The sequence below is a fragment of the Corvus hawaiiensis genome, chromosome Z, assembly GCF_020740725.1.
Source record: "Corvus hawaiiensis isolate bCorHaw1 chromosome Z, bCorHaw1.pri.cur, whole genome shotgun sequence".
NCBI classification, from domain to species: domain Eukaryota; kingdom Metazoa; phylum Chordata; class Aves; order Passeriformes; family Corvidae; genus Corvus; species Corvus hawaiiensis.
In genome coordinates, this window is record NC_063255.1 from 47319891 (window position 1) to 47339258 (window position 19368).

Here is a 19368-nt window from a genome sequence, read left to right on the forward strand (position 1 = left end):
CAGCCTAAACTGCATTTTCTGAGAAAAGATACACGATCTCTGTGCGTTCTTTCACCACTTAGTTTCAAGGGCAATAGAGTAGGAATTGAATGCTTCAGCTGAAGCAACCACCTACAAACCTTTGCGAATGAAGACTAAGATTTTTCACTTTCAATTCTCTGTTTCACAAATGTTAACTGTTGGAGATCATGCTGCTTTTAACGATTTTCTAAAGCCTAATTAATACTTGCTGCACTTCTGAAAGGCATGGCTGTTCAATACCTATTGGAGTTTGACAGGAGTACTGCCAGAGAGGCTTTATTGGGCTAAAGGAACAAATTATGCTCAGAAATGTAAGGCCAAACATCTGTTTCTTTGACAGCTGAAGAAGGTTAAGAATTATTGTCGATGTTTTGTCTTTATCAGTAAGACTTGTTACAGCTGCTCTCATCCATTAGATTAAGACCCATCACAACAAAATCTCCTTAAATGAAGGTATGCCTACGTAACCGTGCACAGTGCAGTGTGTCTCACCCACAGGTAGCCTGCTCTGCCAGGAGCACTAAGAACAGGACGATGTTTATTCACTGCAAGCAGTGAGCCTTGGGAAGGTTACAGTCCGAGGGCTCAACCAGCCAGCTCTACAAATTGCTGTTTTCCCAGTTTTTCAAGGAAATGGAGTTATTTGAAAGCTAGAGACCTCTAAAACTCTATTAAGAGAGAGCATGTAGTGGCTTAAAAAGGCCCCTATTTAGAATCAGCTCTACCCAAAATGTATTTTAGGCTGCTACCTCCAGACTCAGGCAAAAGCTCATGACTGGAACATTATAAAAAGAAAACTGAAAGTACTTGAGAATACCTAGCCTAGTGCTAGTTCAAAAATCACTTTATGTAAGTGAAGAGGGGGGAAATATGATGGTGGTCCAAGCATATAACTGAAGTCTGTGCCATTAGCTGTGTTACACACCCACGTGGGAAGAGAAGCCACTTCCAACAAGAGCCTGGCACATCACCTCTCCTGCCTGAGTCATGCAAAATGGTTTCACTCCCAGTCCCTTTTTCCAGAAACATACCATGGAGACAACAGTATTTGGAGATTTTAGCTGAAGAGCCAAAACCTTGTAACTCTAGTGGGAGTGAATTCACAGGGTTCTTCCTGTAAGGGCATGCACATAATTTAATTTTCTGGACTGTCTACGTAGAAATATCCCCCTTCAAAGACATATACCCACAAAATGAAACTTGCTATCATTGAATGATGAATCCAATGTAGACAGGATGTTGGACACACCATTTCAGTGGACTTTTGACATACCATTTCAAGAAATATCCAGCAAATAAGTAATATTTAACAGAAGGTCAGACTACAAAGTCTACAAAATAGTTTTGCTAGTGAGAGGCCAAATGTGTACAGTCTGCAAGAAGGAGGATGTTGCTAAATTCTCCACATGCCATTGCTGTTCCTAGGCTATAAATATGACGTACCATGTGAGTTTGGGGTTGTGAACAGTTAGCAACTTCATCTATGCTTTGCTCATAACAAAAACTATGCATTTCAGTCATCTCACTATCTCCTGCAGGAGAATATTTCATTAAAAGTGAGACTTGCTTAGGATTTTATTGAAAATTCCTTATTTGGGAAAAAGGTAGTTGAGAAATCCCTGGGACATCTCCTTTCAGCAACTACCACTTCCAGTCCCTCTGCCCCTGCTCCCCTCCCCTCTTCCAGGCAAAAACTCATTATTCCTTCTCTTCCTGCTGAAAAGGCACTGATTAAAATGACCTACAGCACATCTGGACTACATTAGGATATGATTTGATTAAGGCATTCATCACTTGCTCTTTCGGCACGTGGAGAATTAAGATAATGGTGGAGGAAAATGGTATTAACTAAACTGGCTATTCCAGCTCATAGACTCCTTTTCTTTAAAACTCCTTCAGATTGCCCAGTTCCTCAGTTGTGAGTTCTTTTTTACCTAATTACAGAAAATGGAAATAAACAGTGGTTAATTCATTTATTGTTGGCAAGATCACTAAAGCCCACTAAGCTGTAATATTAAGAGTTGCTGTATTTCTCAGACAATTTGCTATTTGATAGGAAATGCTTGCTTGGAGCTATTTTAAACAGTCATAAAAAGGCTCAGCATTTAACAGCAAGCAGCACCTCGCATTTCTTTAGAAACAGAAGTTTGACACATTCCAGATCAAATTGCTTTAGAGAGGGGGAAAGACCAGGCCTTCTCAAGAGAGTATTGTTTACTAGCACATCACACAAGCAATAGCTTGGTTTTCAGTATTTGATCTGACTGTATGAGACTTCAGCTATGGAGTCTGTGTACATAAAAGCCAAAGCACAGGCTAGAAGGAAAGAGCAAGTCACCTTGGCTTCCAGATACTTTCCCCTAAAATACCCTTCCCCATTTCTCAGGAGTTAAAGAATGTGCTATCCTGGTGCATGCACAGAGGTATCAACTAAGTGTCACAGCGTGCGTCAAATGCCATAAAACGCAGGAATGCTGTTGCTGCTAAATGTGACTGCTCACAGTACTATGCCTAATTTCCTTCAGTGTTAAACAACTAAAAGATGACGCTGAACAGACACCTTGAAAGCCTCTCTATGAACTGAAATTTGCTTTACAGTGTCAAGAAGGATAACACACAAGAAGGATAACTAGTGGGAAACATACCCCGTCAGAGCAACTAAAAACTCAGCCAGAAGACTTTGCAAGTGCTGTCTGAAGAATATAGACACTGAATGTGCTGGGTGCTTCTCCTAGTTAATATGTGCACAGGATATAAAAAATTATCTTTTCTCCTTAGGATCAATATCCTCCTGTATTACACCTAGTAGAAAGCTGTAAATTTCACTACTGCTCACAATGAACAAACCAGCTACAGAGCAAAGAATTCCACAAATATCATCTGGAAAAATGGTGTTTTAAATACTCCTCCCAATACAGAATGATAAAGACTAAATGTGATAGATAACATGCGTCAGGTCAGAAATCTTAGCTTTCTCTCCATTTCTGTAAACTCTGAAGCAAATCCTGAAAATGCTGTTTTCCAAAAAGGCCTTCGCTTTTTTTGGCTTGTTAAGTCAAATTCCTTCCTCAGCTCCTTACAGTACTGTGATGTCACAGGCTAAGGGAGAGCTGTTAAAAAAAAAAAGAAGCCCATACCCTCAGTCCATTCACACAAAGAGTCTCTTTTACAAGGAAAATGCCAGTTCACACCACTTAGAAAGAGCACGGCTTCACTTAACCTGTAAGGGAGCCACCTCCTTAGAGACACTTTCAAAAACACTGTGTTGGCAACAGACCTAAAGCTCTGTTTTCAGCTAGCATAAGCAGGAGTTTACTGTTGTAGGTTTTTTGTGGCTAGGTGTGTTTGGGTTTTTTGTTTGTTTGTTTGGTTTTTAAATTTTTTTGTTGCTTTTGTTGTTGTTTTTGTTGGGTTTTTTTTCTGTTTGTTTTGTTTTGTTGGAGCTTTTAATTGGGTTCTGTTTGGATTGTTTGGCTATGTTTTTTTTGAGGGGAGAGGGTGGAAAGGGGCTGGTGGGGAGAGCCACAACCTAACAACACAGCATGTGGCTGGCTTAGTACTAAGAATCAGCAATTACATGAAGGGCTGCTGTGAAAGACACAAGCTCCAAACTGTAATTAGCAGTAATTTTTACCTATCAGGAAACAAAAAAAGACTTGACTACATTCTTTCCACAGGAGAGGCTGAAATGTTACCTGAAGTGCCTAGGCCGCCTTTGGTAAGCTGTTTCAGAAGACTCAGGTCAGGGTAGGGGTGCACAGCTTGTATGGAAAGTATCAGTCAGAAGGAAAACAACTGGACAAAAGGAGTGCAAAAACAACCCAACAACAATCCACCCATGAAAACAAACAAACAAAAAACCCCCACCCAAATTTAGTAGGGTGATGGAGAAAAAAAGCGGCACATTTTCTACAGCACAGTACCTGTTCATTACTGCTGCCTGTGGGCTAGTGACATTTGAGTACCCCTGGATTAAGTTTCCTGGAGGCTTCATAGTTTAAGCTAAAAACATGAGCTATGCTGACCAGACATCCCCTGCAAAGGGCCTCTGGACTTTGGGTTAAAATGGCTTGAATTTAATGTCAGACGTGATGCCACAGATGACACAGCTCAAACAAATTTATTCACCTGAGGAATTACATAAGATATTGACTTGTTTTCTTACTACTGCTAGGCTGCTAGGGCATCAGCCATTCTTTACCAGCAACGATGAAAATGAAGGTGACATTTTTGACAGGAGAACCTTTGAAGGCAGTGGTAGTTCACTTCACCAGACACTCCACAACCTGCCTGAGCCACATTAAATGAGGCAAGTCAAGCCTCTACATTTTTAAAATGGGTAGGTAAGAAACTCTTTGTCACCTGTTGAATGAATCTGTGAAAAGAGAATGTAAATAGGGTTCTCACCAGAAGAAAAAAAGGCACTCAACATCCCTGTCCTAAGCTAAGAGTGACTTTGGTGAGCCTAAAGTGACAGGAAATACTGTGTGCCTTCACATAACACTTCCCATAATGTCTGCACAGTAGAGGGGTAGATATTTTAATAAGCAGTTACAGATTTTACAGTATTAGCTATTTTGGATCATCCCAGAATTTTACACTATGAAGAGGGAAGTGTCCCACGGAGAAATAAAATACCCTATTTAAAATGCAAACAGATTTAAAATGCAATTTCTATAGCTGATTATTGATTCAATATGAAGTTTAGGTAACCTTGCCTCACCTGTGGTCACAGGATATTTATCTTTGGTGCTCTCCTTCATACCAGCCATCTAAAGCCCCACACGCCCAGGAGGTCACTGGAGGACAGAGCTGTAACTGGAGCACTACCCAGGTGTGCAGGAGATGGAGCTCAAGACCCTTGTTTGATACAGACTCAGGGGAGTTGGACATGCAAATGCTCAGTTTTCACCGAACCCTACAAGAGCTGCACTAGATAATTTTATTTTTTTTTTAAGAGACCTGTTTCTCATACCAACTAGTTTTGGAAAATACACTGGTATCCTGCAAGAAGGAATGGGCTAGTGGTAATGAAGTGTGTTCAGTATTGCAGTGTAGCTCAGCAGCAAAGGCAGCAGATACACGCTGCTAAACCCTTTTCTGCTACTCCTGGTCTCAGATAAAACCAACAACCTTTCTCCCTTCAGGAATTCAGACTCACCATTGCCATCAACTTAAAGTAAGTTGGGGTTTTTCCTACTTTTTGTTGTTTGTGGTTTTTCTTTCCTTTAAAGCATCAGTCCCATCCAAAAGAACCTGAAGTTTATTTTTAAAAATAAATAGAAATTGTAGTGTTCTTGGTTGAAACAAAAAGTTCAAACAGAAACTTGAAACAGCTGAACGATCAAGAAACAAATAAAAATGAAGAAATCTAACTCAAAATGATCCAAGAATGATTAAAAATTATTCCTTTTAACTTCCTGAAGTGCAAAGATTCTTGACATATCTCAATTTTTAACCAACTCTTCTTCATGACTATAACCAGTAATCCCCTGGGTCCCCTACATCATGCCATACTGAAATGAAGTAGGTCTACAAGAGTGAAATGCTTTTCTCTGGTAAAGAGTCTCTATCAGTATCAGAGATCTGCTGAACCATCAGCAAATACTATCTTCTAGAGACATCAAGGGCAAGACTACAAAAGACAGAGTGCTGGCCTCCGAATCTGAGAAAAAAAAGGACCCTTACAAAGTGATTTACCTGCTTCAGACCCTAATCTTCCAAATTTGCAGCACAAAAGCACATTATATCCAAGCACGCTGGGTTTCATGGCCAAATCTGTGTGTATGAAATGTTAGTGTAAGCAGGCAACTCCTATTTTTTTTCTGTAGCTCTGAGGATCCTTAGGTCTGCAGCCAAACTCGTCTCTCAGAGTGACAGGTCGTGTGGAATGCTGGTGCTGAGCAGCCACACGACTGCTCTGCCCATGCCAAGAGGCCACCTGTAGAGGCAGATGAGGCGTGTAAGCAAGACCTCAACCAGTCAAGGAAAAATATGTAGGTGGCACCAAGTTCTCTGCCAGGGCCTTCGCTTTGGGAGGCATCTTTAATCTGAAACAGCCCTCCTCTGTGAAGGAAATACATCATGTACCCTCTTCATTATACATGATGAGGCGCTGAATGTAGGGCACAAGCTACGCTATGACTGTTTCTGGGAGAGAACACACCAGATTTTAGCAGCTGGTTTCAGCTTAGGGTTTTGGTTCAACACACATTTTTTAAAAATGTGGCAGAAACAGTGATTTGCAGTGTTGTATCTTCTGATTAAGCAGTAACAAAATTACAGCACAAGCCCTTTCAGTTACCTCAGGCCACAGATGCTTCCCTGTCAGCCCAAACACCTTCCCACACTGTACCTGTATTACAGCACAAGCCCTTTCAGTTACCTCAGGCCACAGATGCTTCCCTGTCAGCCCAAACACCTTCCCACACTGTACCTGTACCACTTGAACCACAGAGTCATTGTTACAACCTTGTAAAGGGTTAATTCTGCTCTTTTAACTTGTGGGAGAAGGGTAAAAAAAGAGGGAAAAAAAGAAAAGGAAAAGAAAAGTGTTCCTCTTCATGGAAGTATAAGAGCTTAACATAAATGAAACAAATCCTCTTGTGCGTCCCCTTCCTGTTCAGGGAGTAAATACCCTGCCTGACTTTCTGAGTCTGTTGGACTACCACCATTATGACTATTAAATGACTATTAAATTAATGATGTGCAATAGCAGAAGAAAAAACAAGTATCAAAACTCTTCCCTTACCCCCTTCTGTATCAGCAGTCTTTTCATGACATACCTCACTGGAGGAAGTGCTATTGTTCTCCTCTCTATGACGGCAAAGTTGCCTGCACGTGAGGGAAGGTCTGACAGGCCCAGGGTCACCACTTCTGCTCAATATTTTCAAACTATGATCTCCACAGACATCTCTGTCTGGGACTGTAAAATGAAGTGCCACAGAAGGCTGGCTGCTGGAAGCAAAACTGGTGCTTAAGCACACGACTGCTGGAGTTTACTAAACATTTTAAGGCTCTCCTTCTCATTTTTAATACCTCCTCTACAAATCTACCCTTACCAAGCCAGCAGAGTTAAATATGGGTGGTGAATATCAGAGGGCATCCTGTGCAAGGAACCAGAGTAAAACAACAAAGACACAGGACATATGGTAAGGCTTTTAATGCCAGCCTGTCACTCGCTGGTTCAGTGCTTTTTCACTTTTAAGTGAATTGCTCCATTCCCCAGCCTTCTCTCCAGGTAAAACATTTATGACCTCTCTGCATGGCCCCATCAGGATGAAGAGAGGCAGGGAGCACATCTCAGGGGAGGGGATGTAGTTTTCTGAGCAGGTGCCCATTCACCTGTGATGCCAGTCCAATCATACTTGCTCACAAGCTAATTTTCAATTTTTTGGCAGAGACAGCTCCTAACAGCCAGGGAAGGCAGTTTGACAGAATTCCTTTTTGCAACAAAAACTTTTTTAAAATAAATAGTTTTCTTGGATATTTCCTCTTGTTTAAGGGGCTATTTGAAAACAAGCAATTACAAAGAATTTAATCTGGTGAGCAATCTTAATTGTTCTTCCTCTTCCTTCTGAGGAAATCACACGCTTTAAACCCAAAGGCCACTTTTATTTATTTTATGAGTACAAATTGGCTCTGTCAGTTTAATTTCCCCTGGCACTGTAACCAGACCTGCTGTTCTTATGAAGAAGAACAGTATGAGACAACCAGTGTAAGAGAGAAATAAAACCAGTTTCTGAGATCGGCAGTATGGACAGCACACTCACACCTCAAACCTCTCCTTTCCAGAGAGGACCCCCCACCTGAAACCCGTGTTTCAGACAAAGTCTTGACTGCCTCTGTAGCAGCAGGAGAATAACTGCTCAGCATGAATTACTCAAGGATGGCTACCAAAATAAATTCCAATAGGAAACCTTCACATTAACCCTTAATGAGGGAGCAGAGGGGGCTCTTACATTTCACTAGTGCTTTGCATTTTCTGATGATTTGCAGTGAGGAGGTGCAAAGTAGCTGGTTTTTGCTGCCACTTTCACATGGGACACTGCTTACTGCTCTGACACTGCTTACTGTCAGGGCTGTGTGTTCTTATGGCAGAAAAAGACTATGGCTTCTCTGGAAAAAAAAAAGCCTCCAGTCTGTACATGTACTCACATGAATGTCTACTCACCCTGGAAGCTGGGCTACGTAACGTAAGTAGGAAACCTTTAACCCTGGTGAAAACGAAGAGTTTGTGTTCAACACAACCCAAAGAATACCTGGAGGCCCTCTCTTGATGCCATTTGGATTGAAATTCATTTCCAAAGCTAAAACTGGTCTTCATTTGTATTTCCATGCTGAACAGGTAAAACTTCTTAAAAGATGTGTTCACACTTGATTGCTCTGAAAACTGGGGCTTTGGGGGCATTCTCCATTCAAAAACAAAGTGGCATGTGGCATGTTTACTACTCCCAGCAGAGCAAACATAAAATACCTTGTCAAAACTACCAGGGATGGAGCCATAAATGCCAATCAGCTGAGAATGCTACGTGTCATGAAAAGATGAGGGCTGGAAAAACAAGTGAGAAAGGTCATACAGCATCCCACTTACTTCTTTTCCTCAGATACTGACAGTTAATATTTAAGGAGCTGCTCATCTCCTTATGTGCTTTCGCATGCAAACAAGGAATCAGAAATGAAAAGTTACTTGGGTTTGTTGCAAGCCATTTAGTGGGGGAAGGACTTCCTCTTGTCTTTTCTCCACTTTTTCAGTGCCTCTCAAAAGTGCTGTCTTACCCACACACTTTTGTTGTGGGTACTGAGGTGAGTGAAAACTCCACAACCTGTGACGTCACATGTGACCACTGTCATCACGCAGTGTGATTCCTGTGGCCATGTACTACAGTCACTTTGCAGTAAACTCTTCACCTCCACTCTTCTGAGGTTTAAAAGTCTAAAGCTTACTTAAGCATCTCTCACTGGAGGGGTATGCAAGCATCTGAGTGCCTCCTTAGTCTTCAAGGTGAGATAACCCAAGCTGGCCTGACCTGCACTCACAGTAGGAGTAGGAAGCCACTCTGCCCTGCTGCAAGCCATCTATAGCTGCTCTGTGCTCTAGGTGTGAGTTGTGCATGGACACCAAAGGGATAACTGAGCAGTCCTCTATCAGCTGCCCAATGGGAATGGTCCTGTGCAGGCTCCTGCCTCTCCTAAACACAAGGTAATTTGAAGAAGCTTTCTCTGGAATGATTTTAAATGTTGTTAGCACTTGAGATGACCTGTCATCCTACACGCTGAGGCTGTTTCTCAGGCAAACACAAAAGACAAGGAAAAATATCCCAAATCAAACCAGTCCACAACCACCCCAGTTAAAACAAGCAATTTATTGTGGTAGCAAGGAACCTATGCACAGTGTTTGTTTTGATTTGTTTAGATAAGGTGGCTGGAAACAAAGATCCTCAGGAATTTTGAAAAAGCTGATAGAAAAATGTTTGGTTTTAAACCGAACAAAATGTTTAGGTAACTCCCAGACTCCCAGTCTTGCAAGATGGAGTTATGTTTGTTAATTTCTATTAATTCAGCCAAAATCTTAAGCTTCTTAACTCTTGCCATCTTGCAAAGTTACATGTCCTGCAGTTGCAAAACAGAGAGTAATGTTCAGAGTTATGGGAAGCATAATTTCTTTGTGGAGTCAAACTCTTTCCCATGTGGTGGTCTTCTAGATGCAGAGTTGCTGTAGCTTTGAACAGACACAGTACTTTAACTAAACACATACACAAAAGATTGGAAAGGAGAGATCTCAACCATCTAGAACAAAAAAGAACACTTGTTTACAATAACAGCACTCACTGCTATCTGCCATTTACCTAAAGGAGACCAGTAAGAAGCACAGGACAGCTTATCAACATAAATTGATTATGAGCAGTCTACTACAAACCAAGATTAATACTACAAAATGGCAAACGGCCCCAAGCTTAGAAAATATGTGTGTGTTTCAAGCTGCATTTAATGCTTCTTTTGCTGCAATTACTCAGCTGTTATTTCTTCTACACTTAATATTGGCAAATTGGTCAAAACACACCCAACTTTATTCTATAACAATTCATTTGTTTCATTAATAGGGTAGCTGTTTTTTTCTAAACAGGGTAGCTCTCTTTATCGAACAACAGTAGCGGCACTAAAATTACTTTATGCCAGGGAAAAGATCCTTCAAACTCTTTTCCCCTGATTTCCTCCCTCTCACCCCAAACCCTGAACCCCCTGCCCTTCACCATCACCCAGCACCAGCAGAGTGTTCAGAGGGAATCCTGCATAGCACCACAACGATGCTGACTGGCCAACTGATGTTAAGTTTCTCCTGTGACAGGCAGCAAATTCTGAGGCTAAACTTCGCAAGAGCTCAGGATTCAAACAATTGCATTTTCCTTGAAGAACTGCTGAACACACCTTAGGAGGTACAGGCAGGCCATTTCTGGTCTAAAACCACAGCTTAAGTTCATTTCATAAAAACTTTCAAGAAATGAATATTCTTGCTTTCCTATGACTCCAGAAAGATGTGGGAAATGCAAGCACAAGGAAGATGTCTACTGGTCACAAGCTTAAGTCTTAGACATACATCTATTGACAGTGGAGGATGATGCCATCCAGCAAGACTCCACACAAACAAAGATAAGAACTGTGATGCTTAATCAAATGAACATTTCAGGAAATGTTAAGGCATCTTCAACTACAAAAGAAACACAAACATGCATTCCCCAATCACAGTGATTTTCTAGCATTTAGAGGCAATTACTTAAATTTTTCCAGTAGTGTCTTACCGATAAGCTTGTGTCAGGCTGGTTTATCTTCCAAGTCATTATAAACTTCCTTTAATGCTCCCTGCTATAAAACTAAGCTTCACTGAATTGATGGCAATGTGCAAAGAAGTGTAGATACAATTGCAGCATAATATCCTACATAAGTTCAGCATTAAAACTGAGCTCATTCTTCAAGTAATTAATCAGTGCAAATAATTCGGTTCTCTCTAAGCAAGTGAAATGCAATACAACAACATGAATTCTCCTGAAAATCAGGATCCCCCCTGAAATTCCATAGCTTTCTGAGATACAAGATTCAACTATAAAATTAAACAGGCAAGAACAGGAATGAGCTTGCTGACAGTAAATGCACTGAAACAAGCACCATGTGCCACTATAAGCACACTCCTCTGATGCAATAATATTTTCTTATTTAAAAAAATGCTGGGTAGGAAACATCTGAACTGTCTTTCACACTCTGGAGGGGGAAGTGAAGAAGAATGCTGAAGGAGATTTACTGTAGTGAGGCAGAAACCCCTCACAAATACAAGACATTCCCAAGCAGCACAACTTGTCCTAGGACAAGGTAGATGCTCAAGTTCACATAAATGAAAGAAAAGGTAAGGCACTCTGAAAATCAACACATGTGCATACAGGTTTGCACATACTTAATCTTGAAGTCTGAGACTGTGAAACTCATGTGCACTTCAAAAGAAGTATCAATTTGAATAAAAGATGTGTAATACCCAAGCCTTATTAAAGGGCTGGCTACAGATAACTTTTACCTGTGTGATAATTAATTCACAGCACATGTGGAAGAGCCTATTTTTATTGATAAGAACATTACATGATTTCTTAATGACATGATTTTCGTTTTCTAAAAATTATCCTCCTGCAAATTTATTTAAGTCCTCATTTAAGAACTGATAGTGAAAAGCTCTCTGTAAATCTGTATTCTTGTGTGAAATAGAGAGCTTTTAGGACTGTTGCTGATACCCTAACTGGGCAGTGTTGCGGTATCTGTCAGTTTCTTGTCATTAGAGATTAAACATATGAATTAGGCCCTGTACACAGACAGTGCAAACTGTTAAGTATTGACAGACCTCAAATCTTACTATATAAATACTGTGCTATTGGTTGAAAGTTTACTAATCTCAGAATTATCCGGGGCAACTGTTTATCTCCTTTTTCTTTTGTTTTTATTTTTTTTTACAGGGTTGATTTTCCTTCACACTAAGACTTGCCTACATCTTTTGCCAAGACAAAAAGACATTGCAGCAGTTGTAAATACACTGTGAACACACATTGTGAACACACAATGTTCATTTTGAAGCTCTCCATATATTGCTAATTACCTCTCCAAATATTGCTATACTGCTAATCTTAAGCTCATTACCTCTGCTTGCAAGACATAGCAAATGCACTTGCAGCAGTCTACACTGCTCAAAGCAACAGATGAGAAGACACACAGTGGTTCCCTAGCTGCTGGAGCCTACCCTCCAAGTGCTCTGCCCCGTCAGTGTGCTGTAAGACACATCTTCAAGTTAATTTATTAATGAAAAGGTTCACCACTTGCCAACTATGGGCCAGACCCTGAGACAACAATCAGTGACAGGAGGCCTCCCATCATTGCTGTCACTTAAGAGGAAACTCTTTTGTTGTCACTCTTGGCCAGCCTTGAGTATTACAGATGCTCCATGGGGGACACCTGCCAGAGGCCTTCTTTGCTCCATCACTTGTGAGAGACAAACAGGAGCTGCTCCTTCTTGGAGACTGGAGAACTTGCAATTGTGATTACACATGTTAACTTGTGCGTCTGAAATTTCTCTTTCCTGAGTTTTTTCCAGAATGTTTTCTCTTCCTTCTATTGATCACTGGTTTTCTTCAAGCTTTCTGTTCAGTGCCAGCTGTTCCTCTTCTTCCTCTGGCTTCTTCTATCCACTGCCTACTTGCATCTTTGTAAAAAAGGTCATGCTAAGTGCATCAAGCCATGTTCCTTCCATGTAGCATCTTGCAATAGCAACATCCTGTGATTTGAGCCCATTCACCCTGCCTCTGCCCAAGCTGGCTTCCACTGAGGTTCTATGTATGGATCCCACTCAGAACATAATGCTGAAACACAGCTCATCAACTGCCCAGCAGTCCTCCTGCCTGGCCTTTTCCAAGTGTTCAGCTACAATCTGGGTTTACAGATCAGTCTCTCACTCTAGTCAAACATCAGCACTGAGGCATTTGTTTTTAATTCCCTCCTCCTATTACAATAATAGCAACAATAAAATCAACCCATAATGATTTCCTGGGCTCAAATCAACTGCTCAGCAAATGAGGGCTCTAACAATGACAAGAATGCAGGGTTTTGGAAAGTAATTGCAAATGTTGTTCTAGCTTGTGTCCCCTGTCTACAGCTGTCTGTAGGAGCAGTGAGAAGCTCTCTGCTGCAGCGAACATTCAGGAATTGCAGTAATCACACCTGCATGGAGAACAAGCTTGTCCCTTCCTCTTTGTGGCATCTATCTATCTATCTATTTATCTATCTATCTATCTATCTATCTATCTATCTATCCATCTATATCTATCTATATGTCTAGAGGGAAACAGACAGGGAGCAGTTCTCACTATGGTAACTGTGGGGCCAGAGGATGACTTTATGCTGAGCTTCATCTCTTGCATCTATGCACTTAACAATATATCCTACCTCATGGCAAATTCTAAGCAAAGGAAAGGCTGCCCAGCTTGAATTGTCTTCCCAACCTATACTCCTGTAGGAAAAATTGCACAGAGGCAACTGGAGAAACATGGGATGGCACTGCAATTGCATGTATTAACGGATGCAGTCTGGAAAGTGTAGGCATAAGAAGAAATACATAACGCCTTTCTGTCATTCTTTTGCTGTTACAGGGATAATGGGCAGAACAACACCTTGTGTACTTCTAGTCCCACCATACAAGTACCTCTAACCACACTGTAGGCATCTAGGTGTTTCACAACATGCCAGGAAATTACCTTAATTTCACAGAGTATTTGCAATCAGTATTTTAAAAAACATTTTCTGTAGCAGACTACCCTCTCAGTCCATTTTACAAAACCATGAAGGTTTTGTAAAATTAAGGAGGTCACCAAACTGCGACAACCTAAAACTGGTGAAATGCTTGAAAAAATAATAAGCATTAAGCAGCATGTCAAATATTTGACTCATGACAAGGAAACAAACTTGTGAATTAGATGCCTGGGCATTAATGCCTTAGTATGACACTGCACCCAAGATGCCTTGTAAAGGCTCTGAGATTTTACCTGGGAGCTGCTGGTGAATGGTTCTGTGACAACACCTCCTCACCCTCCAGTGTAGCTGTCCTTTCCTGCAATACATAGCATAAACTGGCCCAAAATTTCACACAAAATTGTAACACGGTTCAGGGGAAAAGGCAGAGCAGCTTCAAACTCTGGGAGGAAGAGCTGGATTACCACCTTGTGAATTACCTGTGGAGCATTACCAACTGAAAGGGAGCCACCAACAGGGGAAACCATGCAACTCACAGCTCCTGTTGTAAGATCGTTACTCTAGCATGAAATTCTAACACATTTGTCCAGTTTGAAACCTCTTCCCCCACAGACAACCGTTCTGCACACAACCATAGGGAGGGCAAGGACTGTTGTCAGTAAGAGACAGTGTGGGGCTTGTGAGAAATTTCTTATGACAGCTGTCCTTTGTCTACCAAACTAAACACTCATGCCGCAATCAGTCCTTTTTTGGGGTTTTGTATTGATCTTTCTTCCTTCCACAGCTGAACATATACCCTTAGAAAAGGGCAACAGTGTAACCATGGAGCACTCCAAGGACACCATCTGCCCTTCCAGGATCACAGCCTTAGACAGTATCTCAGCTTTGCTTTCATTTCTAACTGCTGCTTCTCTGAACAACTGGGTCGTAAACAGGGCTTTAGCTTGCTAGAGAGAGTTAACATCGATATTTGTTTTGCATTATTAATACATACTGTAAAAGGGCTGGAACTGTAACTACTTATAGGCTGAATGCCTAACATTTGGAGTACAAGCTGTTTGTTTGGTGTTTGCCTAGCTCTGGTCTGAACAGGTCATACAGCAGATTTGGGGCAAACCTTGGCTGTTTACTTTCTCAGGAGCAGCCACAGGGCCTGGGGAAGAGACTGGGAGAGAGGCAGCTCTCAGCTGAAGCAGCCATACGTGCCTGTGGCATCCCATTAGAAACTCCTTCCCCTTGCCCAAAACTGCTTCCTCCTGCTGTAGGCTCCTTAAAAAATGCTTAAGCACCTGTCTAACTTTATTGCCCCCAATTGGCTTCTCTGGTTTTAATGCAGGAGCTTAGAAACTCAGGATGCTGGGAAAAAACTCAAGCTGATTTTCACACAACAAAAACATCAAAGCAATCCCTGCCTGCCCCCTACCTCCTCCCCACCCTGACTGACATTTGGTGGTTTCCCTTTCTGACTGACAGCTTAACAAGAACTCAGTGTTCAAAAAGAACTTTTATGAGGAAGAAGAAAATTTATTTTATTTTTCTTTTTATGTACTTTGTAACTCACAAAGTGACAGACAGCAGAGTTTTGTGAGGTGAATACCATTTATCAAAACTGACACACTCAAAATGAGGCAGGGACCTAAATTAGTTATTGTAACTAAAAAAACAAATACAACAGCTAATCTCAAAATTGAATTCGTATTCCTTATGAGGACCTAAAACTGGCAGTACTCATCATGTGAGAACTCTGACCTATAAATAATCTTAGCTTAGAACAAATGAACATTTTTGCATAATGCATTACAGTTTTCTGGCAGAACAAAAAATAACACCAGACCAAAGCCATGTCTCGTTTTTAAGGAAAAAAACCCAAGCCAGTAAAGCCAACCTCCAAAAAAGGAAATGTCTAATCTACAAGTGCAAGTATTCAAGCATGTCTCCAGCCCTTCTCATTCCGTTTAATAAGAGAGGAAACCAGGCCACCAGAAGTTTACAGACTAATGCAATTACAGGGTGGCTCAATAAGCACTGATTTGTCTGTTCTCTCTGACATGCAATATAAAGCTATGCTAACAGGTCTGGCTTTCCTTTCAAAAAGCTGAATACTCACAAATCAATCACAATGGATGTTTTTCAGGAGGGAAATAGCAAGCAGTTGTTGGCAAATATATGAATGACCATTTCTTATAGCTATTTTTAAGATCCATTAACTAACTAAATAATTGGATTTACCTATAAATAACAAATGTATTTTCATCAGATAGCATTTAACATTTCTTACATCACCGGTGAAAAAAAATCCTCTTAGCAGTATTAAAAGGCAAATAAAATTAAACTCATAATCACAGCACCACTTCAGAATCACCACGAACTTTGAACAATTCTGTGAATACAAGGATACAAGTGTACCATTAAAAAGTCACTTGCTGAAAAAAAAGCCACTTGAAGAAAAACCAAGTTGTTTTGCTGTTTGCAAGTGGGATGAACGTGGGAATCAGCCTCTCTTCTGGAATGGTGAGTGGCAGTTTGCACATGGACAACAGCAGAGATCTGGACCAGCTCCAGATGTATTGAAAGCAGAGCTCATTGTTTTTAGGAACCACAAACATACAGACCAGGCCCTTAAAAGAAAACTGCTGGAATCCTGATGCTTAAGGTCAAACTCCCAGAACTGGTTTCTGACACCTGTTTCTAGGACAGATAGATCTAGATGTTACTGATGTATATACATTCAGATCTGAATGCTAAATTTCAAGTATTCAATAAATGACAAATTTGAGGTTGTCATTGTCCCATCAAGAGGAAAAATAAAATATACATTAGAATGCCAATCCAATCGCTAACTTACAGTGCTTAAGAATCTCAGATTCTGAAAAGAAAGGAGTACAATACTACTTGATTTTCACCACAGCCTGTATAGGAAAGTTGCCAAGACTACTTCAAGAGTTTGCTGATCGTTGAGTCTAAAACACCCATACCACAGTCCAAGGGCTGACATTTCTCCTAACCAAGGACCATCATTATTCACATTGTCCACTACAAGGGAAAATACCCAGCTTGTAGAAGGATAATTCAACTTGACCTAGGCAGGCCCTGAGTAGGACCTCTGTGTTGTTCTGTGAGGGCATGGAAAGAGTCTTGGTTTTCTACCCAGAAACGCCATTCATACCATCCTGGTATTCTGTTCAGTGGAAACCATCATGCTTTGCTGTACCTTCCAACTTTGTATAGACATGCATGAAGCAGTATTTCATATTATGTCAGCTGATAATTTCAGGAAACACATGTGGACAGAGCATTGCTGAGTAAGTCAGCTAAGCAGAAATTACCCAAAGGAAATATATGCCTTCAACTAAGGAATTGTGAACATCTCAGCAACTAAGTAACAACATAGCTAATGTGCTTATCAGTGCGTTAGCAGCGACATCACTTCTTACCAATTAGCGTCTCAAAAAGAATAAAGAAAAGATCATAGCTTTGTGAGGTGATTCCACAGAAGCACTGCCCAAACCTGCAGCATAATTAAGGGAATGTCTTCAAAGCAGAGCTCACCCAGACTCACACCTCGGTGTTGCAGACCCCCCCACTGCTCTGGTTTGCACACAGATGCCTCATTCCTGGGTTTGGGAGAACTACCGTTCTGGCCTAGTAATTCAGGCTGGAGGCCACATGGATCCTGGGTTCATCTCGGAACTGGTGTGAGTGGCTGCCAGTGCTCCTCATCCAACCCTAAGTATGAGTCCGCATGTGTCTGATGTCAACGCACATGGCAATTTCGTAGTGGAAATGGTAATATAAGTACAGCCCTAAACTATGCTGAAACTGCGAAAAGAACTCTTAACTAAGGCACTTCACCTTGACCATTTCATCAGGAAATCTGATAAATGCTCAGAAGCTCTCAGCACAGCTCAGATGGGGACCTCAATGTTCTTGATAAAATCCTAGTTCTAAACCAGCAATAATAACCTGGTCACAGCCTCCAACGAGAGCTTAGCAAAGAGGTGGACACATGAAGGCAGGCTGCAGTATCAGGTGACAACAAGATGAAAGCAGTATGAATGAAAAGTGGCGGTCACGCACATGCCATCAGCATTACTCTTCTCAGCCACAGGTGTGTGCTGGCATCACAAGGGTAAGACTTGAAGGAAGAGAGTGAGAATGTTTTCCAGGTAGTTAGACAGACTGTAATTAAAGCCATAAGCCATAACTTCTTCCAACCTCACAGGTTATGCAAGGTAAAAAACAAAAAAGCCTCCCAATCTGCAATTTTCAGACAAAGCCTATCTCTCAGAGCAGGAAGGAGCACAAGACATTTCTGATTGCACTGGGGAGTGTTCAGGAAGACCATGAGTAAAATAATGCCTATTTTCGAACAGGAAGACCTTAGCAGTGGTTATAATTAATGGAGGGAACAATTTATTAAGGGCTGTGATTAATACTCCCTTATAGGACATGTGGAATCAAAACTGGATGTTTTTCTAAAAGATAAGATGTAATCCAAACAAAAATCAATTTGGGGAAATCCACTAGTCTGTGTCACAATGCCAATCATAATGGGATCACAGCTGATGCTTTTAACTTTATAACCCATGAATATAGTGAGTCATGAATATCAACAGTACTGTTCCTTCCCCCAGTGAAGTGTCTGGTGATACGATGCCTAGATGTGGGCGGGTTATGATTAATGATATATTTTACTATGACTTTGCTCAAGAACTGTTTTCCCTGATGATTTCCATGGCTTGGACAAGTTCTTTTTCCAGGAATTATGATTAAAAAATTGACTTCAGCAAAAGCTCAATGTTTTTGTATTTATATCCATGTATGTTTTCCCAGCACAAAACGAGCAAAGATATTCTAATGGGAAGTGGAGACAAGTTTTAATTATTTAGAATTTATACCAAAATGGCCCAGATAAATTCATAAACACATAATCAGAATTCCTAATTTACTGCCAGGAGACGGCAATGAAGGTACACAGCAGCTCAAACACAACAATTGTAACTCTCTTGAAAAGGAGTCCTGAAAGTCTCTCTCACTGAACGAGGACAATAAACATAGTAGACAGCTCAAAACAGCTTAAGACACTTCTGCTGGACAGCTTCTGTTTACAGGTCAGGGAATTTGGTGATATCATCACTCCTCCTTTCCCCAATTTATCTCATTCCTTTCTTCGGCTGTCTCCAATCTCTCAGTCATATGAAAAACAAAGGGCAGTGAGAGCAGACCTGTGTTCCATTGGGTCAGCATTAAAAGACTGAAAACTAAGAAGGGAAAAAGAAGTTGAAGACAACTGGGAACACTTTTGAAAGGCAGAAGGGCATCACGTAGGAACAGAAACAACAGCCTAGAAGTGGTTTAAGTGCAGTGTGTAGCAGTGTGACTAGCAATTAATAGAGATTAAATGACCCAGGTTACTATAATAATGTGCACAAACTGGTATTGCTGGCACTTGATGGAACTAAAGCTCCCTAATCAAACAGCAATAAAAATAATCCCATTTGCTCAGATGCCATTATTAAAGTCTCAGGAAGCCAAGAATTGCCAGCACAAAAATGTGGCTATATAAGCCTT

At 41.0% G+C, this 19368-nt stretch overlaps 1 protein-coding gene across 11 annotated transcripts in view; it reads right to left on the reverse strand.

Moving 5' to 3' along the window:
* Positions 1-19368, reverse strand: part of PALM2AKAP2 (PALM2 and AKAP2 fusion) — a 271083-nt gene that overhangs the window by 29074 nt on the left and 222641 nt on the right. Inside the window, exon 1 of one of the 11 annotated variants that reach the window (XM_048292530.1) lies at positions 10247-10252. The exons of the other annotated variants lie outside the window; for them this stretch is intronic. The gene's annotated coding sequence lies outside the window, so the exon portion shown is untranslated. Of the gene's footprint in view, positions 1-10246; positions 10253-19368 lie in introns of those variants that run through there. 11 annotated transcript variants of the gene reach the window in all.